The sequence below is a fragment of the Cottoperca gobio genome, chromosome 14 (genome assembly GCF_900634415.1).
Source record: "Cottoperca gobio chromosome 14, fCotGob3.1, whole genome shotgun sequence".
Taxonomy (NCBI): domain Eukaryota; kingdom Metazoa; phylum Chordata; class Actinopteri; order Perciformes; family Bovichtidae; genus Cottoperca; species Cottoperca gobio.
Genome location: NC_041368.1, coordinates 21,855,200 through 21,870,252, shown reverse-complemented (window position 1 = coordinate 21,870,252; position 15,053 = coordinate 21,855,200). Strand labels below are relative to the sequence as shown.

General features: G+C 43.8%; 1 pseudogene; it reads left to right on the top strand.

Annotated features, from left to right (window-relative positions):
* Positions 1-210: 210 nt before the first annotated feature.
* LOC115018805 (E3 ubiquitin-protein ligase TRIM37-like) lies at positions 211-8,434 on the top strand (annotated as a pseudogene).
* Positions 8,435-15,053: the final 6,619 nt, after the last annotated feature.

The window sequence follows — 15,053 nt, the reverse complement described above, 5'->3', positions numbered from 1 at the left end:
CCTGTTCTCTATGTGGGGGGGGGAAATGATGGAGGAATTGACTTCAGGAGCTTCAGCGTTTCTGCTCGGTGACCTTTAAAGTGACAGATTTGTTGCATCCTTCAGCAGAAGACAAGCCCCCAGAGAGCCTTTTAATGCAACGTCATTATTGCTTACAGAGAAAAAGAAAAAGCTTTGTTTCGCGTGTACACAGACACACAGTGCAGATTCATGGGGGGGCCCTCTATCGTCCAGACGGTGATTATGGGAGAGCAGAGCTTCTGCTTGCTTTCATCAGGGTGGTACGGAGGCCCTGAGAGGCAAGTATGAATTTATTGATTTTTTTTTGTCTGATCTAATCCAGATATGTTTCTCTCCTGTGTTTATCACTTAAAAACAGGAGATAAAAAGGTTTTGCAGGATAATTTTTTTTAAAGTTGTTGAGGGTTTGTTGTTGTAATACTCATTCCGGCCACAAGACGTTGAAGTGCCCCACTACCCCATGTTCCATGTAGGACTAAAAGCACTCACACGCCTGAATTCTTGGAAGATTATCCTGACAAAACCTTATTTTCGCCTGTTCTCAAAGCAGAAATTGACAACTTTTCCCCGTTTGCAATCAACATAAACTTCATAATCATAAGTTAAAGCACAAATGTTGTCTATTGCCACAACTATTTACATCAGACTCGTCTCTCAGGACTTGTTTAGGGAGGGAAACATCCGACTCAGAGGAACCTTTAGTGCAAGCAAAGCGTGAGTGAGGGAGGAAGTGTGGGTTTCTTGAGCTTAGGTAGAGTAGTGATGGTTTTTATTGTCTGTCTGCAGTATGATGCGTAACATTGTATAACTGATTCTGGTGAATGCAACCCATGGATCCTTGTGGTCTTTTCCCTCCAGAGTGCAGAGTTCTTCACATCAACACTGAAGACCTGCTGTGAAACTCCTTCAGTGAATCACAGGGGACCGAAAACTACTGCACAGCTGCTCTGAGGTGGAACCACAAGTGCAAGAACATGCGTCAATGATCTGCCTCCATTTACAAAAAACACGCCTTGTGATTAAAAAAAAAAAAAATCCCAAAATGAGAAATCTCGTTATTACTTCATCATCTCGTTATAAGATCTTGTTATGACGACAAAGCATCTCACTGAGGATGAGAAGTATTGTACAGAGCGGCAAAAATCACCAAAGATATTAATAAAAGATGGCGGTGTCAGTCGGTCCACCACTTTGGTCCTGACTGAAATATCTCAACAACTATTTGATGGATTGAGATGAAACTTTGTTCGGACCTTCGTGTTCCCCAGAGGATGAACCCCGCTGACTGTGGCGATCACCTGACTTTTCCTCTAGCACCCTATGAGGTTGACATTTGTGGATTTGAGTGAAAGTTCTCGACACCTTTTGTGATGGAATATAGCACAGAAATTCATGTTCCCATCGGGATGAATTGTTACAACTTTGGTGATGCTGAAGGTTTAAATGTAGCGCCACCATCAGGTCAAAATCTCTTACTTTGGTTTATGACCAAATACCTGCAAACTAATGACATTCCCATCAGCTAATGTTAGCATGCTAACACGCTAAACTGTGATGGCCAACATCAAACATTATACCTGCTAAAAATCTTATTTGATCTAGTTTGCACAAGAAGAATCGAGGGTATGTTTCGGGACTCTGGGGTCTTCGTAGTGTTGAAATGATCAGACTTTGTTGTAGCGACGTCCGCAGCTTTAACCCTGAAAGAATGATGTTTCTTTTGGAGGGTCTATGTGAATGTATTTAAGACTCAACACAGTGGTTCTAAGTGAAACTCCACACAGCTCATGTGTTCCTCATCTCTAATCATCTAACACCTGCGGAGTTGAGAAGACATTAGATTGGCAAGATGTCTTTTCTTTTTAAGGCTGATACTGATAAAAATGTTAAAATCCAAGCTGCAGATTAAAAACTACAGTTTTTAAAGCCGATAATTAACATCTTTATTTCCCAAGATTCTTTCTTTGATCATGTCAGGGAAAGAAAGCAGGGTGAAACAGCAGCTAGGCCACGACAGTTCAACCACAACCCTTCCAGTCAAAACCAAACGGGTTCAACACCTTTCTCTATTCTTTAGCAGCTCTCGAAGGCAGCGGCAGTGTTTACAGACTGATGCGCCTCTCAGGCTGCTCCATAACATCACACCCTCACACGGGAGATGTGGGATCCAGATCCTTGTGGAGGATGGATTAAAACTACTGATTTACAAGACAGAATTATTATATGTACACTCCTCCAGCACTCGCTCAACTCACAAATTTAAGAGATATATATTATATCTTCTATATATATATATACGCTCTATCCTCTATCGCTCTCCTCTCTCTATCTATCTCTCTATATATTTTTATATCTCTATCTCTCTTTCTTCTCTCTCTATCTCTCTCTCTATTTTTCCTCTTTTCTTCTTCTCTCTCTCTATCTATTTTCTCTCTCTCTCTTTCTTTCTCTCCTCTCTCTCTTTCTCTTCTTCCTCTTCTTCTTTCTCTCTCTCTCTCTCTCTCTTTCTCTCTCTTTCCTTCTCTTTTCTTCCTCTCTCTCTCTCTCTCCTTTTTCTCTCTCTCTCTCTCTTTCTCCTTCTCTCTTCTCTCTCTCTTCTTTCTCTCTCTCTCTCTCTCTCTCTCTCTCTTCTTCTCCTCTCTTTCTTTCTTTCTTTTTTCTTTCTGTTCTTTTATTCCTCTTTGGGCTGCTTGTTTTCTCCCGTCCATGTGCTCGCTTTAACGCTGTTACGCAGTTCGAGCGTCGCTATTTAGACCACTCAGTGGTTTTGTTTCAGTGACACAACAGAATTAACCGGATCTTTAAAGCGTTCTGAAAGGAGTGCACGTGTCTGTTGTTAACCTTGTGTTTCCTCAGGACGGTAACGGGGTGGTCCGTGAGAAACTACCTGTCTGTGTTCTTGGAGCTGTCAGCTGGTCTCCCTGAAACATCAAGTAAGAATTATTTCCTCATGAAGTCAAAGTGTATCTGGGAGAATGTTACAAACTCCTTCACGCGTCTCATCGTGTATCTCCATGTGTACTAACGCATGTCGTGGTTCTGTGTAGGTACGAGTACCGTGTGGAGTGGTCCATCAGCCTCCAGTGACCCGACCAAGAACATCATTCGGGAGTTTGCCTCGGTACTTTGAGGTCGGGTGAATGCTGGGGCTACAAACCGCTTTCTTCGACCGGGATCCTTCGGCCAGCGGTTACCTGAACATGCAGACGGACCACTGGTCCTCCGGTGGGCCCCAACACACCACACACACCACACACACACAACCACACCACACACACACAACTGCTCTGATATTATAGACCGAGCCAGCGGCAGTGCCGTTGTCAAAGTGTAACGGTGGTGTTTTCATGTGTGTGTGTGCTGCACACTACCAGGTTCGCTCGCCCACCTTCTTCAGAATGCAGAGATCAGTTACTGGTACATCAGCCAGATGGAGTCGGCCCAGAGCGGCTACATCAGCAGACAGAACAACCTCAAAGAGGTACCAGCGTGTTCCAAAGGATTCAGTATACTTTATAAACAGTTTTGTATTTTAAATGATTTTTATTTCTTAATGCCACATTTAGCTGGATATCGCCTCACCTGGGGGGGGGGCTTCATGTCGTCCCCCAAAACTTGTTCAAAGATAATTGTGTCCGTATATTTATTATTATTATTATTATTATTATTATTATTTCAGAGGTTGGCCATCGAGCTGTTTCGCCGTCAGACGTCGCGCAGCTCCTCTCCCCCCGACCTGAGGCTCTCTGCAGGCACCACGGCGTCGAAAGAGACCCTCGCTCAGTGAAGAGCGACGACGACATCCAGACCACTTTGACCAACGTTAAAAAAGGCGAAGAGAAGAGAGGACGCAGCACGATGACTCTAACGTAAGATCAGATGAGCTGGAGATGCAGAAAATGGACTTGAGCGACTCGGGCCGTCCTTGTCTCGATCTGTTCGGGACACGTCATTGCTTCTAAGATGTTTCACTGTGTGGGTTCAGGAGCTGTCGGACGGTGACCTGGAGGTGGACTGTCTGACCGAGGAGGAGGTAACCCGTGGATGGCAGCAGCACCTCGAGAGCTCCACGGCCACCACAACACGGAGGAGCGACATCGATGAGGAGACCATGTGAGTAGAAGTTCTCCACGCGGTCGTTGAAGTTCCAGAAACTCGAATCATTCCTGCTGTAATAAAATGTAGTGTTTGCATAATCCTTCTTCACTTGTGTCGGTGTTTGTTTGCACGGTCGGGGAGAATGATGTAGACTTCATTGGGAATCTGGAGACAGAAGAAGGGAACTTCCTGTGACTTGGTTGAGGCAGCAGGTATAATTCATACACAGCTAAATATATAGAAGCTCAGATTCAGTCTGTGTTGCAGCCATGAAGTATCACGTTTAACGTGAAGACACATTTATCAGTAGCAAGCACTTCAGCTTTGGAAACAATTTTTCACCATTTTGTTGTTTTTGTCGTCAGCTCCTTCATATGTTTGTGATGCGCCGCATTGTCTCCTGATGGACAATCACAGTCCACCATCTGTCAGCCTGAGGAGAGCGCAGACCAACTTCTGCTCAATTAAAACCATTAAAGCTTGTATTCATTGTTCTGTGCGACGGTGTTGTTGAAGAAACCTTCTGGTGATAGTTTTCAAAATAGTATTTTAACAGCAGTACGGCTGCAATCACAGATTATTCTCAACTGCCGACTATTTTTCTCCAACGATTCTGTAAAATCAGAATAAAATAAAACAAACATTTTCCATCAGTTTCCTCCGAGCCCAAATCTTATTCTGAAGGTTTGTGAAGCTGCAAACCATCAAATATTTAATGTGCCTGCTCAAATAAACCTCGCTCCTCTCTCAGTCGAGGCAAATAATAGCCTCAGCCACTATTTGAGATACGGAATAAAATGTATTGTGTAGCTGCCAGCTGCACAAGCAGAACACGGTGATGCCACAGCCTCAGAAGCTCCTTCAGTGCGCTTCACTGTGTTGTGTTGAAAGGCATGAAGAGGGTGATCATTGTGGTGCCCTGCCCCCCTCTGCAGCGTGCTGCTGATATAGAAACACTTGGTGTCCTGATGTGGACGTGGTTGTGTGTGTTCTGCACGTCGTTGAGGTTGCACATTGTTGTGATTTGTTTTACTGAATCCGCTTTGATGCTATTTAAACTGCAACGCAACCCTAACCCTATGTAACTTGGGGGGGGGGGGGGGTGGGGGGAGTTAGAGAGACATTAGACAGATAATGAGAAAGTAATCCAAAATATGCCGTAAATGAAATACTAGAAAGTGTACATTTACAGGCTGCACCGTTCCTCAGTATACGTGTGCTCTCTAAGAAACACATTGTTCCTACCGCCAGGGATGATTACAAACTATAACCCTGAGAAGAGTTCCCACCATGTGTGAATACTCTGCAGGTGGATCCAGCTGCAGCCTGCGTTCCTTACATCGCAGTGCCGGTCGTAGTGGCAGCAGCAGTGGAGCTGTGGCGGGTGGTGCTGGCAAGTAACAGCTCCTGGGATCGACCCGGTGATCCTGATCCAGCTGCTGGACCTGAAGGAGCGCAGCGTGGAGTCTCTGTGGGGCCTCCAGCCGCGCCTCCTGTGTCTCTGCTGCGCACAGCCAGGTCTGAAAACACGCTCTGCTCACAAACCACAACAATCATTCGAGCTAAACTGGAACTCGATACTCGCACACAGAGTCCCTCCGAAATCAAATGATCCTTTTGGATGAGACGAGTTCTGAGCAGCTACGGCTGACGGAGGTTTGTCTTTCTCTGGTGATGGAGACCATCGCTGATATTAATGATGGCTGCTTTGTGCACAACATAAAATGAAATCATCCGCCACGGACTTTATGATCTTTGATGTACTTGGAGCTTATTTTAAGACCGCGTGTGTTTCAGTGTCTCGCTGTTTTTATCGTCACAAAGGATTAATTTCTTTCAGCTGCTCTGATTTCTTGTTTGCTTTTCTCTTCCAGCTCACACTCACTCCAGGAAAACCGAGAGCGGCGGCCTCAGGTGGTTGCGGCGATCGCTCCAGACTCGGGGGTCCTGACCGCCTCAAGGCTCAGATGGCTGAGGTCCGCAGCAAGATGTCTGACGTCAAGAGTCAATGGCTGGAGCGCGGGGGAACGGAGAGCCCAGGCCTGGCTCCTCAGGGGGCTTCAGTGTGGAGGAGGTAACCTCTCACCACGCCGATTCAGAATGTCACTTGTCGTAAGCCCGGCGAGCTGACCTGCGGGGGAGAGCAGCTGCGGCTCGGTCCAGGCCCTGCCGCCCTGGTGAGGACTGTCACACTGCTCGTAATGTTTCAGCGTATCACTACAGGGATACAAGTGTGCACCAGAGTCTGGATGCATCATCTGCACAGCTAAGAGACACTCTGGTGCAACCACTGTTTTTATAAATCTCACACGAACAAGCGCAGGCGCACGTGCGTGTTGCTTGCTGCGCTCGAGAGGTCAGTGGCTGATCTTTTGAAATGTGTTTTCTTCTGTCTCAACCTAATATCATTATCTAAAGCACGTCTCACGTCTGCTACTGACTCACGTGTGAACATTAACCTCAGACTAACCCTCCTGCAGACAGTTAAATATCTAACGTGTGGTTCTGCAGTTATCAGGATCCATAGACGACATAAGGGCTGCAACTAAAGATTACTTCATTATCTATAATCTGCAGATCATTTTCTCAAATGATTGTTTGGTGTATAAAATGTCCAAACGGGTTTCTTTAAATGTCGTCTAGTTGTGTTGATCCACCAACCAAAGATCCACTTTAATGATGCAAAGCAGGAAATCTCCACAAACGATTAATCAATTATCAAAGTAGCTTATTTTTCGTCCATCGCCTTATCTCTAACTGAATAATAACTAGTCTCTGTCCTATAGCCAGGAAATCTCTGTCTCCTGTCCTGGACAGCAGCAGCTCTCTGTGATGAAGACGAGTCCAAGAGATGGAGAAGGAGCTGCGAGGAGCTGACGTAGCCACAGAGCTCAGCCTGCATCTTAAAGAGGGCTGGGAGGTGTAGAGGGTGAGAGTTAGTTCAGACTCTTTAAACGGGATATCAATACTCCTATGGATACACTTTACTCCAGTATTGGTCATGTACTTTTCAATATTACTCACAGTTTGTGGGTGACGGGTCTCTTCGATGCACCATCAGGCTTTTTAGTCCTCCAGACTCTAGGATCTCCACTCCACTCCAGCTGGACTTGATGGATCGTATTTCATCGTCTCATGAGCCAACACGGCTCCACCACGCAGCCCTTGCATGTTTTCGGTCTGGACACCCACTTACTAGTTTTGTTTTCCTGGATCGAAACGAAAAGCAAAACAAGACTCATGTTTTTCTACTCCGTGACTTCTGTCTCTGCTCCAGGAGCGCTGAAGGCTGACTACACCCAGGGCCCCCTCGTGTCTCTCGGCAGCTCCTCGTCGAGCAGGCCTCCACCTCCAAGCAGCAGTACTCGGTGGTGGAGCAGCTGTACGGGGCCTCGGGGCCAGGGACGAAATCTTCTCCTTGGGAGGACCAAGCTACATGACTGCCAGCAGAACTGTGGCAGTTAGGACCCTCGGGTGTGTCTCAGACTCCTCACACAGACAAACTCTTCCTGTCGGTCTCTTCCTCCTCTCACAAAGACTCTCTCTCTCTCACCACCCTGCAGGGCGGCCATGTTGGACTGTGAATCTGAAACTCAGGAAACTCCCATCACTCTCTGCTGGAGGGCCCCTCCGCACAGCTGCGTCGAATGAAGGTCTGTTTATCTCTGACTGCCACCCGCAGGAGTTTCTTATTTGTTTAACGTGCACTTTCAGAAACGTCTTACAAAGTTGGAAAAAAGCTTAATTTTAACTGTTATATTTTAAATTTTATCTTAAATTTGAATATACCTTCGAAAAATGTAATATTTGAACAGAAACAATCCCGTCGTTATGTTTGTTACGCCAGCGACGCATTAAATACTCAGATCAACATGCAATCATCCGCTGTAGATAATGTCTCCGTCTGTGCTGGTGGCAGCAACAAGCAGCGACAGCGACTCTGAGGACGAAGCGCTGCAGACAACAATCTCACTACGACAACCAGACTCCTCCCTGCCCAGGTACCCCACACACACACACAAAAGCAAGCACACGAACAGGACACGGCGTTAAAGAAACACAAATATAGCGCAAAATCCTATTCATCATATACAGTAAAACATTCCCATTGAGGTTAAATGAAATCAAAAACAAAGACAATACCCTTAAACTCTGCTGATTACGGTTTCATTGTTGTGCAACGTTCTGTATCTACTATCGACCGCCTCAAAACATTGGAGTGAAATATGTGTACACACTCTTTTGTTTCCTCCTCTCTCTTCTCTCCAGGAGAGCAGCTTCTGTCGATGACTTGAGTCTTCCTGCTGACAGGTGATTCCCTCTAAACTGCTTTATCTCTGACGCCATAGCGGCCCGGAGACGACACCCACACACCACACACACACACACACCACACACACACACACACACACACCTGTAGAGTAAACCGCTTGTTGTGCATGATGTCAACTGAAGACGATTGCAACGACACGACTGCTTGTCCAGAAACATTTCTCTTGGTGTCCTGAATATTTTAAGAATTGGACCATGACCGGGATAATAATATAATATATAATAATGACGGCCAGTAATGCAGGTGGTCGTGTCAACAGTTCAGGTGGACATCGTGTGTGTGTGTGTGACTGTGTGACTGAAGCCGTTATCTTGCTCTCGTCAAGAGTCCCAGACTCCATCGACAGAAACGGTAATTTTACCTCTCAGAGCACAGCAAGTTTGGTGCTCTACCCGTGCCTCGATCGTTTCGTTGTTTGTGTTTATTGTGCGACTTCAGTGTTTAAAGTGTTACTTCATCACCAGACACAGTCACACAATGTCACACACAACCAAACGATCGAGCCGCGGTAGAGCACCAACTGCTGCTCTGAGAGGTAAAATTACCGTTTCTGTCAATGGAGTCTGGGATCTTTTGAAGAGAACATGCCGTACCTACTTCTGTTTCTCGCCGACCGCCGTAGTCCCAACGTCCCAACATCCAAACTATCCCTTCAATACTGTGGAAGCAGTACGACTGACATAAAATGGGGCTTTCGCTGTATTTGTATCTTGACCTTGCGTTGCATTATATTATAACGTACTTTCAGTTCGTTCATGGCCAGTTCAGTAAATACTCACAGCCGCTTCTCTCAAAATGTTCCAGACGTACAACCTGTTGGTGTTCTTTTGCAAACCTGCAGCGTTCATTTCACTTGAGCTTCAGGGCATTTAGCCACTTTAATAACGTTAATCAGCACAAATCTGCAAACCTTCTCAGCGGTGAACGCTTTTGTAAATCACTTCTACAACATACAGAGAATGTAACATATCTTAGCCTGTCGAAGAGCTTAGTGTTTTATAACGGCTTGTTGTTGCTGCTGTTGAGTTCAGTCTGAGCGTAGTCTTCACACCTTCGCGCTTCTTCACCGTGTCCCTGAACCTTCCGCCGTCGCTTGCTCAAGACTTAATTCATTCCTCAAACCTTCAGCTTTGCCCCCCGAGCTGAACCTCGTTTAGAGTTCCGGTCGTTTATGTAAATGTGTTCTCTGTTAATAACGGCGTCTTTATGTGACATTTGAAAAGGTTAAATGATCACTGAATCACGCAGATTATGAAACCGTGGGATGAAACTAAACCAGGACCCTGAAACTAAAGAGAGATTCTTATTATTCCACACTTGTGCTTTCCTTTGGCGACGAGTCAAAATGTCTCCACTGCAACCCGTTCTTATTAAAGGGTTGATTCACCAGAATGATCCTGTAGTGAGTCTATTCATGCAGATGTGTTTGTGGTGTTTAAGTTTCCTGCCTCTGCACCAACACAAAAGAAGTGAACGTCAAGGCTCAACTAATGTCCCGGTTACTGTATTCCCAATGCACCGCTTGACGGCGTTCGGTGGTTACCAGGGGCTTTGTTTCAGGAAAGAAATGTTTCTGATTGAATGTTTCCTTCCTGTGACCGCCACAAATTAAATCCCTTTTGTCTTTATTGTGTTGGCGAGGAGGCAGACGTTTCAGAGACAGATATCCCGAGGAGACATCTGTCCACCACTAAGCTTGTTTTTTGTTTTTTTGGGGAACACACTTCAAGTTTTCATTTTAAGAGAAGTTGACAGCGAAGGTTGAGAAGGTGTAATTACGTAACGTGTGCTTTGTGCTGCGATGGCTCACTGGCTTGTCGTCATGGATATATAATTTTTCGCATCAATACTCCCAACAAACATGTCAAAGGCTGCTGCACACACTGTTCAAGTTCAAGTACAATGGACCCTTTTCACATCTTATTTTGAAGGTCACTTAATCTCTAGATCAAAGAAACGACAGTATGCGCAGTCGTTAGTTTACGTTGTAAATACCCTACAGTATATGCAGATGTGGAGCTCGCTGTCCATGTGCCTGAACGTGCATGGCTTATCTGCTGAAGGAGGACGGACGCTCTGTTTGCACCAGACGCGTCGAGTCAAACTGAAACCCTCGGCTAGAGAGAAGTTAATGTTTGGAAAGTGTTCATCTTTAAATCTCCTCTCGATCGTGTGCTTTTTGTTACAGTTGCTTTTCCATGTTTGCGTACATGATCTCCATTTATTCATATGTTTCTCTTATTTGTCTTCTTGTGTCAAAAACTGATTTTGTTTTTGAATGTTCCCAGAATGCACTGCGTTATTTAATGTGTACATTTCCTTATTGTGTAGTAATAAAATAAAATGTTTACCATCCTGGAAACATTCTCGTGTCTTCTGTCTCCCTTGGCACATGTGTACTTTACTTTTTCGGTGCTTTAAGTGTGTTTGAAGCTCATACTTTTGCATTTATAGTTACGTAAGATCTTGAATGCGGGATAAAGAGCGGAGTTCTTCTGCCACCTCTGCCCGTTTAGATTTATTTTTAGCAAAGTTGCTGCTTTCCCAGATCTCACAGTTAAGATGGTGAGTACAATATTATATTTCAGAAAGCAATAACTCATTGTACTAAACGTGTTTTGAGTATACGAACAGGTTGTGGATTCAGTTAAACGTCACTAACTTGTTTCAGTGTTTAAAGGTTTGACTGAATCTTATAGACGATCTTTATGATCCACAAACCTCCTTTAATATACACGTGTACAACAGAGTGTTTGTTTGTTTTTTTGAGTCTCTTCTTGGGTGGTCTGTCTCTCTGAGGGACACTTTGCAGGTGAAGGCCTCTGGGTCTGTGCCGTAGGTCCGCTCATCCTTACACGAGTCTGTTCGTGGCTGATCGTGTGATAAACTGTGACCCCACGGTGGAAGTGTTCCGGCTCCTCGTCTCCACACTGAGGAGGAACCTGCTCGTTGTTTCTGTCTCTCTGGATGTTAATCAAAGTCCAAACTGCTGGAACGAAGCCAGATTACAAGTGGGGGGGGTGAACGATGAGTCTGTTTATAGAAAGATGTGGACGACTGCTCACTTTTTATTTTTTTTGTAAAGCTGTTTTATAACAGCAGACACTCTCTGTTCCACATGAGAGCCCGGTTACAGCATCACAGTGAGTGGCACTTCACATGGAAACAGTTTGTGCAGGTCCTTGTTGTTTTTAGGCTGTAAGAACAGCAAAGATGGAGCATCTGTGACGTCCCACGCGCGTCTGAAGGGCGCAATGTTTCTGCTCCAGGAGCCAGGAAATCCTACTGTCCCGAAATAAATCTGGAGATGATAATGTAGTTTATTTTTGCCTTTTGTGACATATTAGTGAGTTGAAATATAATCAGTAATTTAAAGTATTATAAGTAGAAAGATGTCCCCTGTGACTGTTATGCTATTAGAATGTAATAGATGTATAAATATATATGTGTGTAAAGAAAAGACATCAGTCGAGAACTTGTTCTAATCTTTATATACATGATAATTCACCAGTTACGTACCTATTGTATATACTACAGGAACACATAATACAGGTACTCACACTGTGTTTTACAGTTTTTTTTGTTTGTTTTTTAACCTAACCTGCATGTTGAAGAGCCAATCATAGGGTTGTCTTCAAGCTTGCAGGACCAATCACGCCCTCAGGGTCTTATTATCCTCCGCTGCAGTAGCCACATTAGCATACATTTAAACAGATGCACAGGTCCAAGAGGTCCAGGCAACCCTTCATATATAAAAATATATTTATATATATTGATATATATAAAAATATATATATATATAAATATTAAAAAATATATATAATATATATATATAAATATATATACATTTTTATATAAATCATCACGATAATATTTCTATAATTATTTTAATTAATCAGTAAGATTGTTTTTTAAATCTTGACCTCTTCAATATTCTCTATGAACATGTGAGATATTTGCTCAGAGCAGAGAGAGTTGAGGGGTAAGGAGGTGTCCTCACCTCCATGTTTCCATTCATAGAAACATTTCTCCCTCTCCCCCTCCCTCCCTCCCTCCCTACCTATCTCCCTCTCCCCCTCTCTCCCTCTCTCCCCTCGTTCCACCACTGGCTGCCCTGTGGGGGTGTATGCTGAGCTGAGAGGCTCTGATTGGCTGCAGGTGACACAGGAGAACACGCGGCGCACCAATGGCGGCTCCCTGTGGCTTGTGCATCACAGTGAGGTCATGTGGAGCGGAGGAGGATTAAAGGGAAGCTTATTCTCGGTTCACACCATCACACTGCAACAACACGACTAGATAAACGTCCAGCACTAGTTCAGCCGCTCGTAAATCAGAAATGACTGACATAAGGGAGATGCTTTTATATTTAAGAACACCACCGATCTGCAAATTATTTTCTTGATCATTACATTTCGTTGTATTATTTGATTGTTTGGTCGATAAAACTTTATTACTATTAATCATTATCAGCCTTCTTATTAGATGCTGAACCGCATTTCATTGTCTTAGTGCTGCGATGACAATAAAGTTTAATCTAATCTACAAACGTTCTTTCCCAGTCCACGGTGACGTCTTCAAATGTGTTGTTTTGTAAACAAACTAGAATTACAGCCTCACAGTTGTGTCCATTATACTAACTTATTAAAAGAATATTAAAAACATGGAGGATAATAAGGCCGGCAGCTTTAACGTTAAGAAGTGACGCATGTGTCCGTCCAAAATGTCATCTTATCATTTTATCCCATCGGCCTATAGAAGTCAGGTTTGGGCTTTTCTTTGGAGCAGGCGATCAGATATTTTAATGTTATTTTGTTGTGTTCTTTAAGTTCAGGACTGTTTAAATCTTTATGTTGAATGTCTATATATTTATATTTATATATATATATATATATTATATTTTCTTTGTAATCATTTGAATACTTTTGTTTCTTCGTCTGATAGAACAGGCCATGTGTGTAAAAACAGACTTAATTATCAGAATAGTTTCTGATTAATCGTAATGTTTTCGCACTGATTCTCGCCCTGGCGGCAGCTTTGCCTGGAGTCAGAGGTGGCGGTTGTCTGGCGTTGCTTTTGTTCTCTCGTGTGATGCGTTGAGCGACAGTAATCGTGCAGGGAAGCTTTGACAGGCTGCGATAAAGCTGGAGAGCTCTGAGTGTATGTGTGAGCAGATGACTCATATGCAGCCATGATTCTTCTGTTGTTGGGATTTTATATGTTTTTTCTTGCTTTCTACAAGCTTCTTCTTTTCTGCAGAATTAGCCCCGGAGTGGAGCAACAAGGTTGTTTCCATAGCAACACAGAAGCGAGTGACTGACAGTCGCTGGTGTCAGTCGTCCTGTTGCCAAACCTGCAGAATAAACCACTTCATTATTCTTAATGTTGAACCTTCCCTGTGCCGAGCGGAGGTGAGAGTGTAGCAGACGTTCTTCATCGTAAAGCTGGAGGAGCCTCTTCATCATCTTCGCAATCTCACGTATTTAATATTACATAATATTATATAATATACATATTTACATATTTATCCCATTTTCGAAAATATGGTCAAAATAACATTTGAATTTCGTGTTTTCTAACAACTGCTGCTCAACGCGTTCTCAAGAGGGCATAACAGGATTACATAACATACAGAGTCCCAGTCTCACACACACACACACACACACACACACACACACACACACACACACACACACACACACACACACACACAGTCAACTTTTCACGAGTTCCTCAGAAGAACATTCTGTCTTCAGCTTTGTGACGAAGCTTTTTTGCAGCTGATCAAAGAGGTTTAAAGACTTTATTTAGATTAAGAAGAAGGAGAGTTTTCTCAACACTTCCTCCTTCAGTTCATCACAAACACTCAAAATCAACAGGTGGAGACACACGGTGTTCACTGGACGGGAAGGGGATGAAAAACTAATCTGAAAAGTAACTCAAGCTGTCAACAAGTACAATATTGACCTGCGATGTAGTGAAGTAGAAGTATATGAGTACAGTAGTACTTCCCACCCGTCTGGAGCAGAGGGAGCTATTCATATGGACGTGTGTGTCTGCGTCCTTTTATGACTAACTGTAGGAATGAATCGTGCACCCAGTTTCTCTATTACTGAGCTGTATGAAGATATGTACAGCTTTATTAATCTGACATAAAGAGTGCTCATCTTTGTGCGTTAGGGCTACAAATAAAGATTATTTTCATTATCGATGAATCGTTTGATTTACAATCTGATGTCTTTAAATGTCTTGTTTTGTCGTGCACAAAAAAGCCTAAAGATTTGATATAAATCAGCTGTGTATACATAGTTTTATGCATCTCTCAGCAGCTGTGTGTGTGTGTGTGTGTGTGTGTGTGTGTGTGTGTGTGTGTGTGTGTGTGTGTGTGTGTGTGTGTCACCCAGTGCAACAGTGCGGCTCATTGATGTGTTTTGTGGACAACAATGGAGCTCTGTGGCATCACAATCTTTGGCTGCATCGCCGATCATCAATTCCTCGTTGGTTTTGTTCTTTTTATTTGTAGACAATAAGAAAAACAAACATATTCTTTAACTACAACACCTCCCGCGTGTCTCCTGCAGACTCAGTGGAGCTGTAGTTGTTG